This window comes from Xenopus laevis, chromosome 8S, assembly GCF_017654675.1.
Source record: "Xenopus laevis strain J_2021 chromosome 8S, Xenopus_laevis_v10.1, whole genome shotgun sequence".
NCBI classification, from domain to species: domain Eukaryota; kingdom Metazoa; phylum Chordata; class Amphibia; order Anura; family Pipidae; genus Xenopus; species Xenopus laevis.
Window position 1 is genome coordinate 27,394,623 of NC_054386.1, and position 12,859 is coordinate 27,407,481.

A 12,859-nucleotide genomic window follows, 5' to 3' on the forward strand; every position below is an offset into this window, starting at 1 on the left:
CTGCGGCCGGCTCTCAACAAACAGGAAACCCTGACATCTTGACACTTCCAATTAGAAGAAGCTTTAAGGATTGAGGGAGGAAATCTAGCAATGGAATAGGAATTTGTATGGTCTGAAAACACACGTGCCCACACAGTTATTCTAACATGAGAACTGAGTAATAAGAGGCAACACTGTACACCAATAGGAGGCAGGGAAAGTAATGTCTTCTTTCAGGGCATCTTTATATTCAACTCTTGGATCATCTGAAGAAGCAAAGACCGTGGTCTTCTCGGGTGGCCCATGGAGCCAGCGTCCCCTAGGAGAGGCCCATGGAGCCAGCGTCCCCTAAGGAGATGCCCATGGAGCCAGCGTCCCCTAAGGAGAGGCCCATGGAGCCAGCGTCCCCTAAGGAGAGGCCCAAGGAGTCAGCGTCCCCCAAGGAGAGGCCCAAGGAGTCAGCGTCCCCCAAGGAGAGGTCTGTGGAGCCAGCGTCCCCCAAGGAGTGGCCCATGGATGCAGCGTCCCCTACGGAGAGGCCCCTGGAGCCAGCATCCCCTAAGGAGAAGTCTGTGGAGCCAGGATCCCCTAAGGAGAGGCCCATGGAGCCAGCGTCCCCTAAGGAAAGGCCCGTGGAGCCAGTGTCCCCTAAGAGAAGCCGTGGAGCTATAGTCCCCTAGGAGAGGCCCGTGGAGCCAGCGTCCCCCAAGGAGAGGCCCGTGGAGCCAGCGTCCCCCAAGGAGAGGCCCGTGGATGCAGCGTCCCCCAAGGAGAGGCCCGTGGATGCAGCGTCCCCCAAGGAGAGGCCCGTGGATGCAGCATCCCCTAAGGAGAGGCCCGTGGATGCAGCGTCCCCTAAGGAGAGGCCAGTGGAGCCAGCATCCCCTAAGGAGAGGCCAATGGAGCCAGCGTCCCCTAAGGAGAGGCCCGTGGAGCCAGCGTCCCCTAAGAGAGGACGTGGAGCCATCGTCCCCTAGGAGAGGCCCGTGGAGCCAGCGTCCCCCAAGGAGAGGCCCGTGGAGCCAGCGTCCCCCAAGGAGAGGCCCGTGGATGCAGCGTCCCCTAAGGAGAGGCCAGTGGAGCCAGCATCCCCTAAGGAGAGGCCAGTGGAGCCAGCATCCCCTAAGGAGAAGCCCGAGGAGTCAGGATCCCCTAAGGAGAGGCCCGTGGAGCCAGCGTCCCCTAAGGAGAGGCCGTGGAGCCAGCGTCCCCTAAGGAGAGGCCGTGGAGCCAGCGTCCCCTAAGGAGAGGCCGTGGAGCCAGCGTCCCCTAAGGAGAGGCCGTGGAGCCAGCGTCCCCTAAGGAGAGGCCGTGGAGCCAGCGTCCCCTAAGGAGAGGCCGTGGAGCCAGCGTCCCCTAAGGAGAGGCCGTGGAGCCAGCGTCCCCTAGGAGAGGCCCATGGAGCCAGCGTCCCCTAAGGAGAGGCCCAAGGAGTAAGCGTCCCCTAAGGAGAGGCCCGTGGAGCCAGCGACCCCTAAGGAGAGACCCGTGGAGCCAGCGTCCCCTAAGGAGAGACCCGTGGAGCCAGCGTCCCCTAAGGAGAGGCCCCTGGAGCCAGCGACCCCTAAGGAGAGGCCCCTGGAGCCAGCATCCCCTAAGGAGAGGCCCCTGGAGCCAGCGTCCCCTAAGGAGAGGCCCCTGGAGCCAGCGTCCCTTAAGGAGAGGCCCCTGGAGCCAGCGTCCCCTAAGGAGAGTCCCCTGGAGCCAGCGTCCCCTAAGGAGAGTCCCCTGGAGCCAGCGTCCCTTAAGGAGAGGCCCCTGGAGCCAGCGTCCCTTAAGGAGAGGCCCCTGGAGCCAGCGTCCCCTAAGGAGAGGCCCGTGGAGGCAGCGTCCCCTAAGGAGAGGCCCGTGGAGGCAGCGTCCCCTAAGGAGAGGCCCGTGGAGGCAGCGTCCCCTAAGGAGAGGCCCGTGGAGGCAGCGTCCCCTAAGGAGAGGCCCGTGGAGGCAGCATCCCTTAAGGAGAGGGCCGTGGAGGCAGCGTCCCCTAAGGAGAGGCCCGTGGAGGCATCGTCCCCTAAGGAGAGGCCCGTGGAGGCATCGTCCCCTAAGGAGAGGCCCGTGGAGGCATCGTCCCCTAAGGAGAGGCCTAATTAGTAATAATATGTTTTTGGGCAAAAGGTACTGCTACCATGTGCGAATACAGTCCTAATACCTGGGTCAGGAATCAAAGAGTTTTCCATGCTGGGCGGGGGGGTTCACCGAAAATTCATGTAAGTGATGTCAGTCTGACTTGAAGAGCCCTGACTCCTGACCCCAAGGAGACCCTGAAGAACCCGAACTCCTCACCCTCAGGAACAACCCTGACGAATCCCGACTCTTCACTTTGAAGAGCCAGAACTCCTCACCATAAAAAACCCTAATACTGAGGTGCAATCTGGAGAAGAGATGGCAGTTAGGGCTGCAAATAAAAAAACACTTTGTGTAGATGTAGGGGTACCAAGTGTTAGCTAGCAGGTACAATTGTGTTTGTGACAGATACAATTGGGCATGTATGTGCTTACAAATATTACTACCAACTGCAAGGCAGCGTCAGTGTGTTAATGTGTAAAGATCAACATGGCAAAGAGAATTCACATTAACTTGTAATGGCAGGATTTATTTGTGTGAGTTAAAAAGAATGGGGGATCCAGTGACAGCGATTGTGAACATGGTAAAACAAAACCATATGCACTGGAAGCGCAAGCCAAACAGCTTCCTCCAGCTTGCAAACTTGCTGCTCCCTAGGGCAATCCTCTGTTTCACTTAACCCAATCCTGCCCCCTTTCAGCGGCCACCATCCCAAAAGTCAGGATAAAGCTTCTGTGAGCAGAGTTGTCTTCAGTAGACATCTCCCCTTACTATACACACTATCCTACAGTTACAGATATTCCGCTACACCATCTTATTACTATACACACTATCCCAGGGTTCCAACGGCTGATCCCCACAAATAACTAGTTTCTGGGAAGTCACCCCCAAGTTGCACTTCACCTCAACACAGGTTAACAATATCTCAATGAAGAGTCAGCAGCATGAGGCTTCAGGCTCTCAAGGTCCTTGGAAATCTGGGGTGTCCAATGATCAGTGTTGGGTTGAAAGGCCAAGACCCGGCATCTCTTTCATGTTACCATGGTTTACATTATTAATATTTTGGGGGTAAAATCAACCTAAAGGCCGTCAGATAAATGAGCAGCCACTGGCAATGGAGAGTCCTACTGCACGATGGGACTAATTTAGGCGCTTATTACTTATTAACATGCAGTTGCATGACCTGTTCTGTAGGGATTAATAGGTATAACATTGCAGTATTGTGTAGAAAAGGTGGCCCCAGGGCGGAAACCAACCCAAAAAAACTTTTTTTTCTGATCAGCACACAAAGCATTCCAGAGCCGCATAGGAAGAGCTGCAAATCAGAGAGGCTCCCTTTAATCTCCAAATATTCAGCACATGTTGGACACGCTGTTTTCCAGATGCTGTAAAAAAGAGTGAGAAGCAAGTAGAATATAAGATGGTTATTGCCACAAAATCAGATGCATGAACTGGGGCCCGAATGTGGCTCTCGGAGTGTGATGAAAAAAATATGCGGAAAATGAATGGGAATTCCACGCGACTCCTGAGGGGCGAAAGGCAAAGGAGCAGCGCTGGAAGATTTAAACATTCTTCAGCCGGGAAAAAAAAAAATCAAAAAAGAACAAAAAACCAATTGCCAAATTGTTCAATTATTTAAACAAACAGAGAAGAGAGAAAAGGGAGAGGGGCTTTGGGAGTTTGCGGGGAGTTTTGGTTTTTTTCTATTTTAAACGAGCCAGCAATGGGCTTTGCCAGATTCCCAGCGCCGCTCCAACTTGAAACCAGAAAATCTCTCCTTCTCGGCTTTATTTCCATGACAGGAATTTGAAAACAATTCTGCAGAAATCTTCATGTTTTTTGAGGAGGGGGGGGGGGGTCTCAGGTTCCGAGGTCGGGGGATAGAGAATCAGCTATGGGGTCTGTGCTTCCTAACTGATTTCAGGGCTTATAGACATGCATTAACCACTTGCATTTTATGATGCTTGTAAAAATAACTGGAAATTACCATTAAAATTAGTGATAACATTAAAGGGGATATAAACCCAAACAATGTGGAGAGATACCATAAAACCAGGGCAGCATAGGTATTCCCCTGTACTAAGCACAATTCAGCAGGAACGACCCCTAAGTTTGCTCATAGCCTTTACATAGAGCTCCCATAAACCTATGGCAGCACAGCCATTCCCCTGTACTAATCACAATTCAGCAGAAACGGCCCCTTAAGTTTGCTCATAGCCTGTACAGAGAGATCCCATAAAACTATGGCAGCATAGGTATTCCCCTGTACTAAGCAAAATTAAGCAGAAACAGCCCCTAACTTTGCTCATAGTCTTTACATAGAGATCCCATAAAACTATGGCAGCATAAGTATTGCCTTGAACTAAGCACAATTTAGCAGGAACAGCCCCCTAAAGGTGGCCATACACGGGCAGATAAAGCTGCCGATATCGGTCGTTTGGACCAATTTGACAGCTTATCTGCCCGTGTATGGAGGCTTCCGACGGGTCTTCCCGATCGATATCTGGCCACGATATCGATCGGGAAGGTTGGATTTTTAACCGACCGACCCATCGGAGCCCCTTGGCGCATTGTAATTCGATCATTCGGCCATACGGCCGAACGTTCGAATTACCCCCGATATAGCCATGCTGTTAAGTGGCATATTGGGGAAAGATCCGCTCGTTTGGCGACATCGCCAAACGAGCGGATCTTTGAGTCTATGGCCACCTTAAGTTTGTCTGGAGGAACAGGCCAATCACAGAGAGTGAGCAGCCAGTGGTACTGTAAGTAAAGGCTCTGATCTCTATCAGTCCAGCCACACAGCCAGAGCTCATTAACTCTATTGAAGTTGTGACTCATGAACAACTAAATCATCTTGTAGAAATGATTTCGGGGAAAGGAAAGGGGATGTGGGTGCTAATGACGGCTGCTACTCAGGATGCACTGGGCTAAATTCTGTAGTGATTAGCTATGCTCGGGCTTCAGAAGTCTCATTTTGTGATGGTTGTTTCATGAGATCACACAGGGCCCATAGATGAAACACAAGACAAGAGGGCGATTGTGTTGAAGCGATGAAAAGTCTGCAGATTAATAGCAGCAGCCTGTCTCCCCAATGGTTAATTGGGAAAGCGCAGACGAACAAATCCAGTGGGTCACAAAGCACATCGGGGTCAGGGATTCTATTTAAATGTCATTACCAGCAGCGGTGGAACAACTGAAACTGCAAAGGGTAAACAATCACAGCTCACATTGGCCAACAGCTGGAACTCATACACAGGTATTTGGATTAGATCCCCACCAATATGTGACCCCTTAATACCTCCCCACCCCATATGCTAAGGGGCCCCTTTCTCCACTTATAATGCTAATACTGAGTGCCACGCATAGTTGGTGGAATTCTCAGTCTGTGTTTTTCCGCAGACCGAGAATCCGGTATGAAACAATATGGCAGTTCCTGTCAGGGGAAGAGAAGATTTACCCTTTTATTATAAGGTTTATGATTGTAAAGCCCATAAAAACCTTCAGACTTTCCCTTTAATGGCCTGGGGCTCATGAGCAGAATGTGAATTTATAAGGAGCAGCAGTAAAATACACAGAGTTCAGCGAATTTGGATAAAAACAATGAATTTGTGTGTCTGGCTTTTTTAACCCCGTCACACCCGGCTCACAGCTCGGAAGACAAAGTCTGTTCCGAGTTTAAATAAACGAAGAAAGATGCAGAGATGAGAGGCACAGAGCAGGGTTCCCATGTACTGCACTATTGACTCCCGACATCCACTCAGGAAATCCGTGGGTGACATTCCCGTATTCCCTGCAACAGCAAATAGAACCCAAAGCCACAGCTGTAAATTGCTCTTCCAGGAAACAGCATGTTGTCATCACCAGGGACCCTAGAGATCTGATTAGGATTCAGGCAGGACTAACAGGGGAATTGGCAATGTTATAAGGGTCACTGACCCCGAACACCAGGCAGTGGTTTGGTGCAAGGGGAAACAAAATGCAGTGCGCGCCTCACTTCCTATTCCCTAGAGTAGACAAACCTGTAAATATGAAGTGAGACTGGAGAATGCGGAGTATTGTGCTCACAAGACTCACCTACCAATGACCTGGAACAAAGGGAAAGTTAACCTGCTCCCTGTGGGATCTTTGCTCATTTCCCTGCATAGATCAGAGCCATAAAGTGATTTTATGATGAGAATGAAAGCCAAGCTTTTATGGGTGCAAAAGGAGAAAGGACACCCCGACCATAAAACGTGCTGAAAGCTATGGGAGGGTGCAGCAGTCACATATGGAGGTGCAGGCGTGACCTAACCCTCCATCACTTAATCTACACATAATAAAAACAATATGGGCCCAAAGATAGCAACCGCTGGGCTCCCAGCTAGGCCATCTTGCAGTTCTGCAAGGCTGGGGATTTATGAGCAGATGCCAATGTCACCAAGATAAAAACTGATGGCAGACGAGAAACATTTGGCCAAAGGAAAGACTGCCAATTCCTCTTGCTGGACTGGGAAGTTTTATTACAGCAAATATTTTACTAACAGCACCCGGGGGAGGGGGTGTATATGTTAGAGCAATGGGTCTCGATCATATGAAATAATAAGACATCTCTATCAGCAGGGCAACCATACTGGTTTGGATTCAATCTCCTTTGTTTAAAGCACAAGGAAACACAAAATCATAGGGAAAGGCAAAGAGACAAAGCAGTACATTTAATAAAGCTGCCCATACTCTGAATGATATGCTGATCTGGTGCAGACTTGATGACTTGGGCTCAATTGATGCTGAAAGCGGACTCCAAAATTTTTCAGCCCAATATGAACAAGAGGAAAAACAGGCTATCCCCTCCCATTTCTTTTGGTACCCAAAGAGGAAATAAGAAGGTGGTAAAACCCTTGTAACAAAATGATCATGTTCCGTCTATTACCCTTATGCTCTAAGGCTAATGGCACACAGGGAACTTTTGGTCAGCCTCTGGCCACGAGAGCCTCAGAAAGCAAAGGGTTACAATAATAATAATGATTCTCAGGGTATGTTTCCCTTCGCATACTGTGTGCTGAAAGTGGGGACAGTCCTAGACATAAACTTGTTCTGCTCAATAGAGAAAGACTATAAACATCCCACATGGTTCAAACAAGACATCCCCAGGGGTCCCATGCACAGACTAAACAGTGAGGTGGGAAAACAGAAACTAGCTAAGTAGAACCCACAGGGAGGGATAGCAGTTCAGCACTAGGCATGTCCTTGTGTACGCACCACTCTACCACATAGGCAGCTGATAGCCTACCTTCCAGAAGGCTGAACTTCATATTGGGGAAGAAGTAAGGAAAATGTCACAATAGGAAAGTATGTGGCCTGCAAGATGATAATTCACAGTTAAAGGGGAACTAAAGCCTGAGAATATTTAAGTGCTGACTTTGATGGGAGGAAACTGGGGACACAGATCTCTGCTGAAGGACAGCGGTGGCACTGGGCTGGTACTGCATTTCTAGACCAAATATGTGTTGAACTTTAATTCCCCTTTCAACTAGTGGTGCTTTCTGGACAATTGTGCAAAAACAACACTGGTATGTGTATTTATAAGTAGGCTCTGTGTGTGTGCACGCAAGGCTGTCCCATGTCACAGCTAATTGCCTGAGGGGCTCTGCAGACGTTTCCAATTAATTAAAAGGGATTTAAAGGGCAGACTTCCTCTTCTCCTTCCTCCTGTCCCTTTTTGGTGGCACGCGCTGCTACTTGGGGAGATTAGTCGCCCAGCGATAAATCGCCTCTTCTGCGGGTGACTAATCTCACCGAAATGCCTTCCGCTGGCTAGAATGTAAATTGGCCGCATAATGGCACTCGGATCGTTTTGGTTTTTTTTGGTTTTTTTTAAGTTGTCCAAAGTTTCCTCGTGAGGCAACCACAAGTGGATTATCTCTTACTGGAAGACAGGGAGCAGTTTTGGTGAACTCTTAACTCCCCAAGGAAGGACTGATGTCTGCATCATTGCCATAAATCAGGACAAAGAGTTTGCTGTTGGCGGGAGAGTCCTAAACCACACACACACTCACAAAATATGGAATTCCAATAAACTCCCCCCCCCGGTTTTTGGAGGGAAAAGCCTGCTAAAGTTTGGTTTTGCAATGACCCGACAAGGCAGAGCTGGTCTCTCTCATTAAGCGACCGGATGAGATGCACGCCAGTGGTGGAAAAGTAGACAAATATGCAATAAACTAATGAGCAGTTGGCTGGGACAACTTTGTGTTGTGTTCCCTGTAAAGATATAAATTGCAGCTCTCAGCATCCATTGCAAACCAGCAAGCTTGATGTCTATGGATTGAACATCCACGCTATGCACCTTAATGAGTAAAATCGATCCTGCCTTTGACGTCACAGAGGACTGTGTTTGGTTCAAGCCGGCACCTTCTGCCCCTAAGGTCACAAGGCTCCCCCTGGTTTCAAAATTAGACTGTAAGCATCACAAAACAGTAATTCACTGTGCCTGCCTTACTAATAGATGAGATAAAAGAGAATGGCTTAATGGAGTGGCGTTCTGGTGCCATCTCATGGCACATTCAGGAACAGCCGTTTCCTTCAATGACTTCTGCTCATTAGAAAGCTAAGCCATATTGAAAGCATCCAGCGACCCTCTATAGGAGTATGTGTTTCAGTTAAAGAAGGTAAATAAGAAAATTCCTCACCTTTCTTTTCTTTCATGAGGGAGGGAAATTGGCAGAAAATACTTGGTTGAGTCCCAATCCCTATGCTGACCTCAATAACCTATAAAAGAAATGTTGATTTGCTTAAGAAACATTAAATTAAGCGAGGCAGCTAGGAAAATTAAATTAGCTCTTTGGATCCACCACCAGAGTAGTGTTGTGTGACTGTGGCACCCCATTGATTGAATGAATTTCCCTATCCCAGTGCTCTACAGCAATTGAGAAGTCTGAACATATTTTGCTGCCATTTTGATTGTTGCTAGGATAGTGTTTATGTAGCCAGCACAGCAACTGCAATGTCAGAATGCCTGTCAGAATCAGCCCCCCCTTCCACTGCACCCAATACCTCCACCTGGATAGAAGTTGGGCTGCTCCCAGGTGGCCAGACAGAAGACTCCCAATCCCAATATCAGATTGAGTCATATACTGCTCAGGAAGACTGGAAAATCCCATTAGCTGTACCCTCTCCCTCTGTATGGGCAGCATTCATTTGTTTGATTGGGCAGTAGCTCCCTCTAGTGGACAGAGAAGCCCCATATAATCTGCCACACTTACAGTGCTCTTCTCCCCCAGTGACAGGGGTAACTGATAAGAAATATTTAGTGGCCCCAGATATGTAAGAAATCTCTTTGGCAGCATATTAAAATAGAACTAAACCCTAAATAAGAATGTGGCTAAAAATTCCATATTTTATATACTGAACTTATTGCACCAGCCTAAAGTGTCAGCTATTCAATAGCAGCAATGATCCAGGACTTCAAACTTGTCACTCGGGCTCACCATCTTGGAAAGTGTCTGTGACACTCACATGCTCAGTGGGCTCTGAGCAGCTGTTGAGAAGCTAAACTTAGGGGTCGTTGCAAATTATCAAGCACAAAATGAGGTTGGTCTGTAATATAAACTGATGCTACTGGGCTAATTGTTAAATTATATGTATTAATTACTAATCAGCCTTATATTGTGACTTTTCTTTTCTATGTGAGTGCACTGTATATTTTGAGTCGGCCCCTAAGCTCAGTAAGCGACAACAGTACAGAGCATGTGCAGTGATTCAACAGAAAAGAAGATGAGGAGCTACCGTGGCGTCTTTGGAGACACAGATCTTTACTGCTATAGGACTGTGGTTGCCTTGGGCTGGTACAGAAGCTCATCACATAATGTATAACATTTCTAGCTACTTCTTAAGTTAGACTTTAGTTCTCCTTTAACTCTGGCTGGGCACAGCTCATTTACTACATGGGGTGCCACCAAAAATGTATCACATGGCAGAAGCCCGCACACAAGTTTAGGGCACATAGGTTTACAAAGTGTGCACACAGCCAAGAAAAAATGAGAGGGACATTGATCCTAACTGGATAATCAGCCTTTAGATTGTAAGCTCCTATTGGTAGGGCCCTCTCAATCTACTGTCTCCATCCGCAACTCATTTGTGCTCATTAGTATCAACTCCCCTGTCCCTCCCTAACTGTAATCTATATGGGTGGCACTGTAACCCCTACTGTACCCGGCCCATCTCATAATGCAGCAATTTAACCCCTGCTTTGTCCAAGCAGCCACAAATAAACATATGGCCTGAGCATTCCTGCCCCTCAATATGCATGTGACCCCTATGTACAACTATAGGCTGAGCTATTAACAATGTATTTGCCCAGCAGACCATACATACCTGCAGATAAATTAAACCCTGCATCCCTCACAGAGGCACACATACAGGCATGGACAGGTAAATTAACCCCTGCAGCACCACACAGATGCATAAATACAGGTTGACAGGTGAATTAACCCTTGCAGTACCTCACAGAGGCATAAATACAGGTAGACAGGTGACTTAACCCTTGCAGTACCTCACAGACAGGCCCAGACAGGCAATCTTTGGGTTTTGGCAAATGCCAGAGGGGCTGCTGTACGGTTCCATAGAAAGTTACCATATAGTTGGCTGGTTTGGGCCTCTGTGAACTTGGAATGAAAGGGCCTATTTTGACTCCCAGTCCAGACCTGCTCACAGAGGCATAAACACAGGTACAGACAGGCGAATGAACCCTTGCAATACCTCACAGAGGCATATATACAGGTACAGAAAGGTGAATTAACCCCTGCAGTACCTCACAGAGGCATATATATACAGGTACAGAAAGGTGAATTAACCCCTGCAGTACCTCACAGAGGCATATATATACAGGTACAGAAAGGTGAATAAACCCCTGCAGTACCTCACTGCAGGGGTTATACTATATCTAGTATATCCCTGCCATAAAGCAAGAAAGGAGGGATGCACCGAATACAGTTTTTTGGATTCAGCCGAACCCCCGAATCCATTGTGAAAGATTAGGCCGAATCCGGACCCTAATTTGCAAATGCAAATCAGTGAGGGGGAGGGAAAAATAGAGGCGTGAATGGCTAAAAAAATTTTCACTTCCTTGTTTCGTGACAAAAAGTCACATGATTTTAAGGATTCGGTTCGGCCAGGCATAAGGATTCGGCCGAATCTGAATCCTGCTGAAAATGGCCGAATCCTGGCCAATACAGAGGCATATATACAGATACAGACAGGTGAATTAACCCCTGCAAAAAATACAAGTACAGACAGGTGCATCAACCCCTGCAGTGCCTCAAGCATAAATACAGGTACAGGCCTTGTTCCCAGCTGAAGGACTGAGGGGGAGTGACAGGAGCACTTGGGACTGCGGTACCTCAGGCACGGTAACACCTTGCCTGTATGTGTCAGCGCAACAGTATGACTGTGTCAGGCAAATAACCTTCCCATGCCCTCAGGAAGCCTCACTTGTCCAACCCGGAAACAGCAGTTCGGTTCTGTAACACGCTTTCTTTCCTCGCACGCCTCATTCCTACCTCTTCCGCCCGGAACCTTCTTTACCCTACCACTAGCGCAGACAGGACAGTTTGACAGGACGGACCGGCTGCCATAACACGGAAACGCTGTTTGGCGCCTAGCCCCTTGAGGGTTGCCAGGGTAACGCCGGGGCACGTGACCTCCTCCTGAAGCCACACCACAGCCAATACGCAGAAGCTGTGTTTGGCGCCCAGCCGCCATGCTAGTTAGAATCAGCAGGTGTGAGGGAAGTTCCAGATCAATGCTGACAGGGAAAGGCACTGAACCCATATCCTGCTTTGTGTGTGTGTGCTCCCTGTGTCACGTATATGTGGCCCGTGCTTTCAAATATTAACCCACCTACCTATGTATAATTGTGTTTCCTGATGTCAGTCAATTTGATGATAAAGGGTAACTAACCCTGCCATGTACATTCTGGGACTATTGCTCTGCCGATGAAACCTTACATTTTAGGGTTTTTTTGTCATCCCACGAATATACACATTATATATAATGCATAATAAAGTTTCTCTGAGTTTGCAATGTCCCAGATTCTACACCATTTTTTTCTGCTCCCCTAAAAAACATAAAATAGGGGTTATACTATATCTAGAATCCCTGCCATAAAGCAAGAAAGGAGGGATGCACTGAATCCAGTTTTTTGGATTCAGCCGAACCCCCGAATCCATCGTGAAAGATTAGGCCGAATCCGAACCCTAATTTGCATATGCAAATCAGTGAGGGGGAGGGTATAATAGAAGCGTGCATGGCTAAAAAAAAATTCACTTCCTTGTTTCGTGACAAAAAGTCACATGATTTTAAGGATAAGCATAAGGATTCGGCCGAATCTGAATCCTGCTGAAAATGGCCGAATCCTGGCCAATACCGAACCGAATCCTGGATTCGGTGAATCCCTACAAGAAAGTACTGCTATTTGCTAGAAAGGAAGTACAATTGAGTAGCAGGAATATTCGTTTCCCATGCAAGTACAGAAAGAGGCTGGAAATCTGTAGGATGTGCTAGTTACAGTTACTACTATACTACACCAAAAAAAAAAAACTGCATCAAACTCCTCCCAATTCAGAGAAATGTGATTCCTTTTGGGGCTAGAGCAACAAAATGTATCTACTTTCTATTTTGATTCACTCCTTTTCCTTCTTTCCAGCTGATGTTTATTTAAGCATTGGAAACCTGTCCTTTTCAGGATAATGTATCTTTCTGTAATTTAAAGGAAAACTATACCCCCAAAATGAATACTTCAGCAACAGATAGTTTATATCAAATTAAATGGCATATTAAA

The 12,859-nt window shown here is 47.7% G+C and overlaps 1 pseudogene; it reads left to right on the plus strand.

Moving 5' to 3' along the window:
• Window positions 1-311: 311 nt before the first annotated feature.
• On the plus strand, window positions 312-1,329 carry LOC121397769 (annotated as a pseudogene).
• The last annotated feature ends 11,530 nt before the right edge of the window (window positions 1,330-12,859 follow it).